The sequence below is a fragment of the Dermacentor silvarum genome, chromosome 7 (genome assembly GCF_013339745.2).
Source record: "Dermacentor silvarum isolate Dsil-2018 chromosome 7, BIME_Dsil_1.4, whole genome shotgun sequence".
NCBI classification, from domain to species: Eukaryota; Metazoa; Arthropoda; class Arachnida; order Ixodida; family Ixodidae; genus Dermacentor; species Dermacentor silvarum.
In genome coordinates, this window is record NC_051160.1 from 3,235,884 (window position 1) to 3,248,704 (window position 12,821).

A 12,821-nucleotide genomic window follows, 5' to 3' on the forward strand; every position below is an offset into this window, starting at 1 on the left:
CAAGGTGATTTTCCGCCCTCGAGAAACTTTTACGTTTGCTAGGTGGCAGACGGATCAAATCGCCAACAGCATCAAAAGGGCGAGTAATCAGCCAATCGGAACGTGCACGCAAACCATGATCGTAAGAATAGAGCCACAACAAAACATCGCCATCGCGAGCGTACCCGACAGAGATTACGCGATCAAGCTAATCGGAATCAAATCTCTACAACTTGGAGAGAAAGAATACGCAGTTACCGCATACGCAGCAACGCCTGACAACTCGGGCAAAGGTGTCATCCACGGCATAACCCCTGGAACCTCCGTAAGGACTCTGATGGAAGGACTTTACGCGCCAGGACATGCAGTCCTGTATGCGAGAATGCTAGGTACTACCCACTCGGCTCTCATCACTTTCGAAGGGGAAGAAGTGCCTTTCGTCGTGTATTACATGGACGGAGAAAAACGCTGTTACTTGTACCGCTCCGCGAAACAAGTATGTCAACTGTGTCGCACGGTGGGACACCGCGCAGACGTGTGCCCTCAACCAGACGTGAACCTGTGTGCAAAGTGTGGTACGGCCAACCCTGCGCAAGATCACGAGTGCACTCCAAAGTGTGCCCTATGCCAGGGCGAACACCTCACGGCTGCAAGGGATTGTCCCGAAAGATACCGGAATCAATCCAAGAAAACTGCAGACCAAAGGGAATCGCGGCCCACCATTCGCCAGCCACAGAACTCTTCTCGGGCGGGAACACGATCGAAATCCCGGTCAAGATCCCGACAGAGGTCGACGTCCCGTGCCAGACATATAGCAGCGCAAGGGCAGCAGAAATCGGCAAACTCGCAGGTGAGCTGGTCACAACATTGTTTTCCGTCTCTCACTGCTCGTGATCCCAACTCTGCAGACAAAAACATAACAATCCCCACTTTCATAGACGAACTCCGTAAACAACTCAAAGAGGACAGAGAGACACACGCAAGGGAGTTAAAAGAGACTAGGGAAATTTACATTAGAGAAATAGAAAAAATCAAAGAAAGACACACTAAAGAAATGAAAGAGGCCAAAGATGAGATAAAAGCCGCAAAGGAAGAAATAGCCAAACTAAGAGCTTCGCTAGCGGAAAGTCAGGCGGTAGCAACCACCTGCAAGGAGCATCTCGCTACTCTGTCATCGGAATCAAACTCCCTCCCCAATACCACTCCGTCGTCCGTCGAAATGTTTCACCAGATGGAAACTTCCCTGTCGCAAAAGCTACAACAACAGCTGCAGCTGCAGGAACAGCGTCAGATGCAGCAGCTTCAACTTTTCCTCCACGAAAAACTTCAGGAACAGCTTCTCGCCTTCCGCGAGCAGCTAGCGGACAATCTTCCTGTTAAAGGAAAGAAAAGAAAGAAGCCGAAAGCGAACTCAAGCGTCGAGGATCTGGATAGGTCCATGGAGAACGCACCATTACCCCACGATGGCGAGTAAGCGCAATAATCACGCACAAGAACTCCATGCATGGCAGTGGAATTGCAGAAACTTCTCAAGAAAAAAAGCCACACTACAACAATACATAAAAACCGCAACAACTCCACCGCAGGTTATCGCATTGCAGGAAACAGGTACGAGGCCCACCATGCCCGGATATGAAACGTACATGGCGAAGACAGATACAAGGGTAGCAGTGCTTGTCTCCCGCAGGCTGACGGCAATAGACCGCACACTGGATGGTAGTGAGATTGACCACGTATTTATAGAAATACTGCCGGCAGACAGGAAGGCACGCAGCGTCTTCGTCCTAAACATATATAGCCCACCAAAAAAATGTGGTGAAAATTTTGATTACCTCATCAGATCGGCACTCAAGGAGGCGAAAAACAACACGCTGCTTGTGCTAGGTGACTTCAACGCGATGCATCCGACTTGGGGTTACAACCTCACTTCAAAGAAAGGAAACACCATCCACTCGCTCATTCAAAAACACGCACTCACACTCCTCACAGACCCAGACTTTCCAACTAGAGTGGGAAATAGTGTATCAAGGGACACATGTCCGGACCTTACCATGATCAAGAACCACGAAAAGGCTACATGGAGAAATATGGAAGAAACGCTGGGTAGTGACCACCACATCCTGGAGGTTACCATTTCGCTCAAGCATACACGCGAACGCATCAGTCAGATCTTATTGACGGATTGGGCGGCATTTCGTAAAGCGAGAGTTCAACAAAATAGAGAAAAGGAGAATATCACATCGCTGCAACAATGGACGAGTGAGCTCAAAGAGTCGATCAGGCAACACTCAAAGCAGGTGCAACTCACCACGGAAAATCCGGTGGTAGACCCACATCTCGTGCATATGTGGGACGCTCGTAGAGGCCTTTTGAAAAGATGGCGCAAACAAAAGCATAATAGAAAACTAAAATTGCGCATAGCTGCTCTTACACAACAGGCGGAAGAATACGCTACTGTCTTGGTGCGCCAAAACTGGCAACAAATGTGCGCCAGCCTGAGCGGAAGGCTCAGCTCGTCTAAAACGTGGGCAATCCTAAAACACCTACTGGACCCAACCAAAAGCAAGCAACAAACCTCGCACACAATCAGACGCATACTTCGCAACCAACCGGGGTCGGATGAAGATATTCTCCGAGAGCTAGAGGCAAAATACATCGGCGATCACACACGGAACCAAACATCTATACCAAAATATAGTGGGAAGCCAAATGAAGACCTAGATCGCCCATTTGAAATCACGGAAGTCTGGACAGCGCTTCACTCCCTAACTCGAAACACAACACCCGGACAAGATGGGCTCACAAACAAAATGCTGAGAAACCTGGACGACAACTCAATAGAAGCCCTAACGACTTTCTTTAATACCCATTGGGAAGCGGGAACACTACCAAATGAATGGAAACACGCGCACATAGTACTCATACCGAAACCGGGCAAGCCTCCAGGTCTCACCAACATGCGACCCATATCCCTGACGTCGTGCCTGGGGAAGCTTTTCGAAAACGCTGTGCTCAATCGCCTGAAGCCTCACGTGGATGACACGGGTTTCTTTCCTGACACGATGTACGGCTTCAGGCCACATTTGTCAACTCAAGACATACTACTCCAATTGAAGGAAGAAGTACTGGACCATGTCACCACACATGTAAAATGCATACTCACACTGGACCTTAAAGGCGCATGTGATAACGTAGCTCATGAGGCCATCCTAAAAACTTATCGCAACTCAATTGCGGCAAACGAATCTATAACTACATTCGAGCATTCTTAACGGACCGCACGGCAACGGTAGGCGTGGATACCCTCAGAACAAAAGAGAAAAAGGTTCCAAATAGAGGCACTCCTCAGGGATCAGTCTTATCGCCTTTTCTCTTCAACGTCGCCATGAAAAACCTCCCAGAGCATCTAGAGAAGATTCCGCACCTTCGTCACGCAATATATGCGGATGACATTACCATTTGGACAACTCGAGGCTCGGATGGAGAACAGCAGGACGCCCTGCAAGCGGCGGCAGACGCTGTCACCGAATACGCCAAAGAGTGCAACCTGGAATGCTCCCCAGAAAAATCCGAGCTCCTCGTTCTCAAAAAGAAATCAAGAAGAAAAAGCACAGAGAGAGAGGCCATAGAAATACACCTAAACCAAAAACCTATACCCAGAGTCCAAACACTCCGCATATTAGGTGTCTCCATGCAAAATAGTGGTCGCAATAACCACACTGTAAACGCACTGAAACAAACTGCCTACAGCGTAGCTCGCATGATTAATAGAGTTGCCAGTCGCAGACATGGCATGAAGGAAGAAGACTTATTACGCTTGACTCAGGCCCTTATCGTCAGTAGAGTCACGTACGCGACACCTTATTTGAACTTAACATCAACAGAAAAAGCCCAAATAAATGTGTTACTGCGGAAAGCGTACAAACAAGCCCTCGGCCTTCCTCCAGGAACCGGAACAACGAAACTTCTATCCCTGGGCATCCACAACACATTAGAAGAACTAATTGAAGCACACCGACATGCGCAAATCACGCGCCTCAACCTCACTAGAACAGGCAGAGCAACACTTCGAAGGTTGCAATACCCTGTGGCGACAACCAACAATCAAGAAGTACTCCGCAAGTCCCTACACGAGCAAATAATGGTGGCGCCTGTTCCGCGTAACATGCACCCGGAATATCACTTGGGCAGGAGAAAAGCACGAGCGATAACAATAGAAAGGAGATACGGCACTCTCTCCACTGCTCGCTGGACAGATGCGGCCATGTACCCGAATGGAGAGGGCATGGTAATCAGCGTGGCTGGACACAGACAGCAAGAACTGGTATCCGCCTCCGTTCGTACGCAGAACGTCGCCGCAGCCGAAGAGGCCGCTATTGCCCTCGCCATCTCGGCATCGAGACAAAACGAAGAACTATATATTCTTACAGACTGTCAATCAGCATGTCGAGCCTACGCGAACGGCCATCTACATAAAATCGCATGCGATATTCTACATCGCCTCAACGAAATACCCCGCACCACGATAATTTGGACACCGGGACATGAAGGCGTCAGCGGAAACCATCGTGCACACACGATAGCCCGAGGTCACTGCAACCGGGCACTGCAAGAGACGCCAGAAGACCCAAGTCCAGACACACTACAAACTTACTACGATATACTGCAGCACTACCGCCTTTCGAGAAGAACGATGCCGCCACCCCACCCATCCCTCACCAGAGCTGAAGCCACGACCTGGAGGCAACTCCAGACCAACACCTATCCTCACCTCACGCTCCTTCACGCTATGTACCCCACCCTTTATCAGCCCCTTTGTCCTTTCTGTACAGAGCGAGCTACCCTCTACCACACCACATGGGCATGCCAAAATATCCCCAATAACTCCCCAAATCGAAACGCAACGCACGAGCAGTGGGAGATGGTGCTGACCAGCTCGGCACTGGAGGATCAGCGAAAGCTTATCGCCAGAGCCGAAAGTGCTGCCACCGCCGCTGGGGCCCTGGACTGAAGGCTCCACCCACCACGGAGATCGACGCTTCTCCGTGCGTCATCAAAATAAAGTTTTGTCTCTCTCTCTCTCTCTCCGCCTTCTCCTTTGACAGTGGGCGAAATCCTTGCTCGGCATGCTGCTCGGTCACTGAAGAGGTGGACAATGTGAAATTTCAGCATATGAAATTTCTTAAAATAAATTCCGCAGTAAATCAATCAATCACCATGAATCACAACTCTGTTTTTCATAACAAAGGTACCGAATGTCATTGCATTAGGATAAAGTCACCAAAAACGGCAACTTGGCTAGTACTAATGGCCAAGACAAATTAAAATGGTAGCAAGTGATATATAGTGAAAAAGGACAAAACAGAAATCTGCAGCAAGAAAAATATTTGAGCCAGTAACCCCCAAAGGTGATTTTAAACAAAAATTCAAGAATATTGCCACGACAGTGAGGCAGAGATTATGTACAAAATATAGTTTAAAGTGAATAGATATGACCAAAATCAGGTTACCTTGAGGAAGCAGAAGATAACAGGAATCTATGTAATTAATCACTTGAGCACGTGATATGCTACGCAGAGCTCAATATTGCAATATCCGTCGCGCTGCCAAATCTCGGAGGTCATATCTGGCTTTGAGTTCCGAGGTGGTAGCACAGATGGCACCACGTGGCCAACAGTGCGAAAAACAGCGCATGGACACGGACGACTCAGATTTTGGACGTGGACAAAGCGGAACGAAGGAGTGGGTATCTGGTTTCCTAGCACAACTTAATGGTAAAATAGGCACACTACAACGAAAACAGCGGTGTTAGGTGTGTTTAATGTAAGTGTCGCTCATTTATCGATTTGAGGGTTTTGTTAAGTTGTGATGACACGCTTTAAAAAAGGCACGAGTGCATTGCGAGTGACATTTTTGCACCAAAAGCGTTTGGCAAGCTAGCAAGTGCGTGACCTCTTTTATTTGTCGTCCACAATTTATACGTGTGTGCGGCACATGTCATTGATCAGGGTGACGGGTGTCATCCCTCAAGGTTTAGAAAAGTAGTTAAGTTTCGTTTTAATTTCCGGATATAGGCTAGAGCTAACCGATAGTTAAATACACCTGTGAATTTAAAATTGTGAAGATATTTGAAGAGTGATTTGAGAAGGAATCAAAGCACACACCAAAAATAAGGCGATGATTTTTTTTTTTTTTTTAATACAAGGAGGCAGTCAGAATTGGTGGCAGATGTTGTGCCCCATACAAGAAAGCAATAATTGAGGTGAGTGACAAACAGGGTGTTACAGATGTACATCTCGGTGCTGAATGAAAGTTCCTTTAGTTTGTCCACGCGACCAACAACCTGCGACAGCTGAAATTGGTATGTGCGTTTCAGCGCATGTTATTGTCAAAAAAGCGTAGTGTTTTAGCAGAGGTGACACTTTCAGTTGTAGAAAAGAGCTTAGCTCAATGTCACTACGCAGGGACATTCTTGTTCTTAGGAAGAAACAGCAATGTTTTGATCGTTGGTCGTTTCGGTGTTCATTCCTAGGCCATTTTCAAAAGACCATAAATACATTATCTTGAGCACTAGATTCGCGGTGTCGACAAGAATGTCTGCTCTGTCAGAGCAGGCCTGCTAGGCCTGCCTGCCTATAGGTGGGTGGGTGGGTAGGAAGGCTTGCCCACCAGCCGAAACGTTTGGACAGTAAAGAACATGTTCCATGTGCGTCGTTTCCATTTTGGTCTAATATATATTTAACTGGTTTTATCTGCAGGTTGTTAGTACCACACGTTGGGTTCGTTTTAAACCACAAGATATGCATAATATTTCAGCAACTATTGCAGGCTGAATGAGGATAGTTTCGTTGCAGCTGGCAGATGGCAGAGATGCCCCGACATGTGGAGTAAAGACGATTAGGTGTGTGTTTGTGGCTCTATAAGCCCAATGTCTGCCGTATTATCCTTCATACCTACACCTGCGCGCCATAACGTCCACGTAGCGATCTCGACCAATTGATGTAATTGTTTGAGGATGTGTTTTCAATACACCGCGGTAAAGGACATGCATTAAGAATCCAATGAGGGACTTCTTCAACACTCGTTGCAATTCTAAAATGATCGCTCGTAATCGCTTCGTATTCACGTATATCTTTACTTAGCGTCTACTACACCATTTGTCAAATAATACTAGTATATTCATTCTCTTTGTCTCGTTTCGTGATGAAGCACCAAAGTCACAGCATGCGTGAAATAGAAAGTCAAACAGATGTGTTTTCCTGAATTTATAAGGAAAGTTAAACATTAAACTCTTCGCAACTGCATTTGCTTCTTGGGCGTTGTTTAGCGAGGATGTCCGTAGCTTCTCCCTTCCATGAAAAACCAACCATGCAGAACAATTCGGTCCAAGATCGCTTCCATGCGAGGTTCATAAATATAGCGCGAAGTACTTTTCTGGGCCGAACGCCAGCTTTCAGGCAACACAAGAAGAAAAGTGCAGTGACGAAGTGCATGAACACGAAGCGCTTCTCGCGCACCCGCTGCGTTTTAAATTACCTTAACTTTACCAGCTTCAGCCGTTTACACGTGCTTCTTAAGCTCCTTTGCAAAAACAGCCGCATATATTGCTGAAGCTGCTGCGGAACAAACAGTCCACGCAATCTGGGATAAAATGTTGCCTGCGTTTAATTTTCGTTCCTCAGATGGCAGTCCCAGGCCAGTGTAAACGGACCAGCCGTGCTTCTCGCACTAACAAAGATGCTGCAGCAACAGCGCGACACAGTAAAACATTCACTTCGCCGGGGTGGGGGATGGAAAGAGAGAGAGAGAAAGGGGGAGTCCTCTCGTATTTTCAGCCTTCGCTTCGCTGAGATACGCAACTTCACCGGCTCTTTGGATTTCCAGTAAAGACATTTTCGATAGGCAGCTCTAGAACCCCCATGCGCCTCGTCGCTTAGGTGCTCAAAATTCAAATGATGACGATCATGGCCTCAGATGTTGTGGAGCATGCATAATTATACTGAGGGACATTGACCAAGAATAATGCAGCGTCGGCAAAATGCACTATTGGAGCATACTTTCAAAGCTACAGTCGGATGGGGGGCACTTTCTCCATTTCGTGCATCTTCCTCCACCTCGTGGGCTTCCGCAGAACTGATTGGCTCTGTTGTCGTTTGTATCGACAACAGAGCATAGACTATTCCTGCATATGTCGTTCGTGATACGTACTGCAATGTGGTGTTGGCTCACTGCAAGTTGCGCTAAGCGCTCCCTCACATTGATCAAGTTACTACCCTGCGTTCGGCTAAGAAAATTGTTCTCGCATCTTATCCACTCGCTTTCTAATGAACTGCTCACAGGACATGCGTTTAAAGTCCCTATACGAAGAGCAAGCGCTCTAAACCATGTGACAATGCCCCACAGTTGCGTCGCTGTGCCCATGCACAGATTTTGCGATTCCTGACTAAGAACGCGATAAGTGTTTTTCACATCAAATTTTCTCTTTTGTCAATCCTCGCTTTCCTAATCGTTCTGGAGCATTTTCATGACGTAAAGGAAAAAAAGAAAGGGAACCTCCATCCCCGAGCACGCGCGAGCACCGTATATGTCGCAGTGGTGGTCTCGTTTATATGGTCACATTTCTCGTTTCGTAATTCCAAAATAAAAGAAATGATGCAACATGTTTTGTTTTTATTTTTCATGATCCATTAGTTCAAGTCCATAGACTTACTTTGTGAAATGTTAAAGAAAAATGAGGATGTTCTTTTTAATACTTTTGAAGTGCCGCTAATTTAAAAATAGGCCAAAACTGGAACGCTTCTCGTGAACTTTTAGTGTTGCCTAGGGAAATATATCTGCCTCAAATTTCAACAACTTTCATGAAAACAGGCCGACAAAATTTGAAAACCATGCTCATCACAGATATGGAGGAAAAAAATCTGCACTTCGGCCAATAATGTGCAATATTTCGTTCCCGCGATTGTATTTCTTCACATCATAGTGGTTATACAATGCAATAATTAATTAGAATCGATTATATTAATCTGTACCCTAGCAGTAAACGTTTTAGAGCGCTTCTGAATGATCGGGCGCTTCCGGATTTTTTTTTTCTACAGATTATTTTTCTCATTTCGTTTTCGGATTTCGATTCATTTCGTTTTCCTTGGCACTCAGGCAGCAAAATACATTTTTTGATCAAAATTAAATATGGTCACCGGACATGCCCGGCCGAACTTATCTGAGTACACCCAAGTTACATATATTCAAGTATTAGAAAGCTTACATGCCTAACTTAATTATGTTACCGCTGCTGGGCGTCTTACGGTATAATTATTCAATCGTGCTCACTCCCTATTCGTAGTACGCCCGTTTGTTTGTTCGGAAAAGCACTTTTGTGTAGCACGTATTGAGCAACAGAAAGCTGTATCGATCGGGAGTTTTTTTACGTTATTCTACAATTTTCCCATTGACAGTTTTCCTGTAATTATAACATTTGAGAAGGTGATTAAATAATTAAGACTAATTGTGAAATTAGGCGGAATGCAAAAAATAATCTGAGCATCTCCAAGCGACGGCAAACAACAGTACCTTGGTTCTGTCCAGCTACGTGGCATTTGCATATTTTTAAATCTTGGTGCATGATAGTTGAGACATTCTGCATGTTTTGTTTTTTTTGTTTTCTTGTTTCTTTGATGTCATCACCATCAGAGTGTTTATTTGTTATGAAGACGAGTGCCGAAGGGAAACAGCTGTTTGGTCCTTGGTGAATTATAAGACAGTCAATTCCTTCTATCCACGGACGCTGTTTATATTATGTAGTTATCAGTAGCGCACCCAGGATCTCTGCCAGGGGGGAGGGGGGGGGGGGGGAGAGGGGGTGACAGTTTGCCAATACCATCTAAACAGCAGCTGATTCTTCACGGGAAATTGTCAGAAAATGCGCTTTTTGCAAGTGTGCAGACGATTGCGCGTTTTACATCTTAGTTGCAGTACTCAAATGCGCAAGGAAAGAAAAGGGGTTAAACAAAAGGGGTGGTTAAGTCGGCCTCAGGGAGGGGGGGGGGGGGTTACAGCGCCCCCCCCCCCCCCCCCCTCCGTCGGTGCGCCACTGGTAGTTATGGTGGTTTTCAATCGTTCCGGAGGTGGAGGCACAGCGCAGGTCGCTAACACCCAGCAAATACGGTTAAAGAATTGCATCTATTTGTCACACTTTCATGGCGTTTTGCACGCATGAAGCGATTGTCATGAGTATAATGACTAGAAGTTCAGGCACTCAAAAATGCGGTTTTAGGCGCCTATTACAGGCCCAAAAGCTGTCAGTTAAGGCATATATAGGCACCAAATACATTCGTTTAGGCCCATGTATAGGCTCAATTAATAAAAACTGCCGCTGTACACACACACACACACACACACACACACACACACACACACACACACACACACACACACACACACACACACACATATATATATATATATATATATATATATATATATATATATATATAATGAACACAACACACTAAACCCTTGTTTCAGGAAATTTCCTTGAAGTCCTCGATAAACGGAAATGAGGAAAGTTGTGTAGGTTACAAAATTTATCTGAAATTTAGTCTGACTAGACACCATGACAAAGTTGTGAAAGCAGTGACAATCAAACACCATGTCATGATTTCCGAATTTCTTATCGCGCCTTTTAACAGCGAAGCTGTTTAAGCCAGCCGTAATTTGTGGGTCGTATCAAGAAACTATCATCATCCGCAATGAAGAAATAAATAAAAAAAAGTAAACTTTCTTGCTGAGGCGGGATTTGAACCCACGTACCCATGTTCCCAAGGCGAGCGTCGTAACCACTAGGCTGCACAGCCACTATTTTTATAATACATGGAAAACAAAACTGAAGATATATTACAGTGCGGACATAGCTACACACTTAAAGCTCGGGCAAACACACACATGCGTCCAACAAGTGCACCCAGTCAGGCGGAGGTTCCTGCGCAGCGTACACACTTCTTACATAAGCAGCACTTTCGTGAAAGAATGATCTTGTAGATCGCGGGCGAGGGCGGAATTTGTCAATGTTCAGTCGTGCTGAAGTGTGCAACGTGTTCTTAGTTTCTCGTCTCATGTATGTGCTGCAAGTACTGCACTGCTCAAAACTTCGTATTCAGGCACTGCATCGCGTATTTGCAACATTTATTTGGGACTCGAGTTGCGAATCAATGCGGCGCGATAATCGGTTCGTCCCCCTTGAACGAGGTGGTCTAGGATTAGTCCATCTCTTCGTCAGGCAAATTGTTTCTCGTTTGTTTTTTCTTTCGAGACAGTGATCATCCTTTGTTGTGTGAAATGGTACAGCTCCGATTAGTTCATTATCTTCCTCATATAGTAATGTCCTCAGATGCCAAAGATGTCACACAGGCTCCTTGGGGCTTTCTCAAGGAGGTCGTTGATTCATTCATTTTCTTGAAAGTTAGATTCAGCCTGGAGCCCATTTTCACTGCGAGTCGAAAAGCTATTTCTGCTGCACTGGTGGACTCGATTTTCGCAGATCCTTTGTATCGTGCACCTTATTTAAATCGGCCTTATCAGGATGTATGTACTTAGGCGGGTCCGTAAAATATGTATACCTCCTGGAGTTAAAACATTTTTCTTTAAATTGCATGCGGAAACGCTTCCTGTTAAAACCTGGTTGAACGATAGGGGCTGCTTCGTGCTGTGGTCCACGAACTGTAGACTCTGTCCACGTGCTGAAACCCTAGATCACTGTTTCATAGACTACGGATGCTATATTTTTCTGGGACATTCTCCAACGGACGCTTAAAAGGACATTGACATCACTCCATGCGCAATTAGGTTCCTACCGTTTAAGATTACTGGCGGTCCTCCCTATGACATTCTCATAGTACTGGGTTTGTATAGCCTATGTAGTGATAGCATGTGTGATCAACATGCCGAAAGCCCGCGATCTAGACCACGACCTACTGGAACTCCAGACCTGCACAGATATCCGGCTTCTATGGGAGCCGCTTGCGCCCACTTTCGTTCAACCGGTGGCCATAGGTGGCGCTTTTATAACCTGTTCGTGGTTATCACGGTTATCACGGTTATCACGGTTATCACGGTTATCAATCAGGGGGTACAGGGTGACATGGGATGGACGTCATTCGAGGGCAGGGAAGCCAGCAGCAAGATAGAATTTGAGGACCGATTGAGAGAGATGGCAGAAAAGCGGTGGGCAAGGAGAGTTTTCAGTTATTTGTACATGAGGAATGTTGATACAAAATGGAGGAAGCTGACCAGAAAACTGTCAATCAAATATTTGGACTGCAGGAGGGGTGCAAACCAGGAAACAGCGGTTAAGAAAAAGGTTAAGGAAACAGAGAGGGGTCTGTGGAAAACAGGGATGCAGACGAAATCAGCACTGGGCACATACCGAACTTTCAAGCAAGAAATTGCCAAGGAAAATATCTACGATAATTCTAGCCAGGACGGGAGTATTGCGGACTAAGATGTACCGAGTCAAGTACCAAGGTATAGACACGTTGTGCTGTGCGTGTGGAGAAGAAGAGGAAACGGCTGAACACCTCATACTTTTCTGTAAGGGGCTTAACCCTACAGTGCAAGGCAACGGGGCTGATTTTTTCAAAGCATTGGGGTTTAGGGACAGTGAAGGCAAAATAGACTTTAAGCGGGTAGAAATAACCAAACAGAGGTTATCTGATTGGTGGATAAAATTAAGGCAGGGGTGAAATTTCACCCACCACAAAGTACAAATTATGTTAATAGCCATGGCTAGGTGGCGTATGCCACCGCCCGATTTAAAGGGTTCAGCCTCATCCATCCATCCACCATCCATC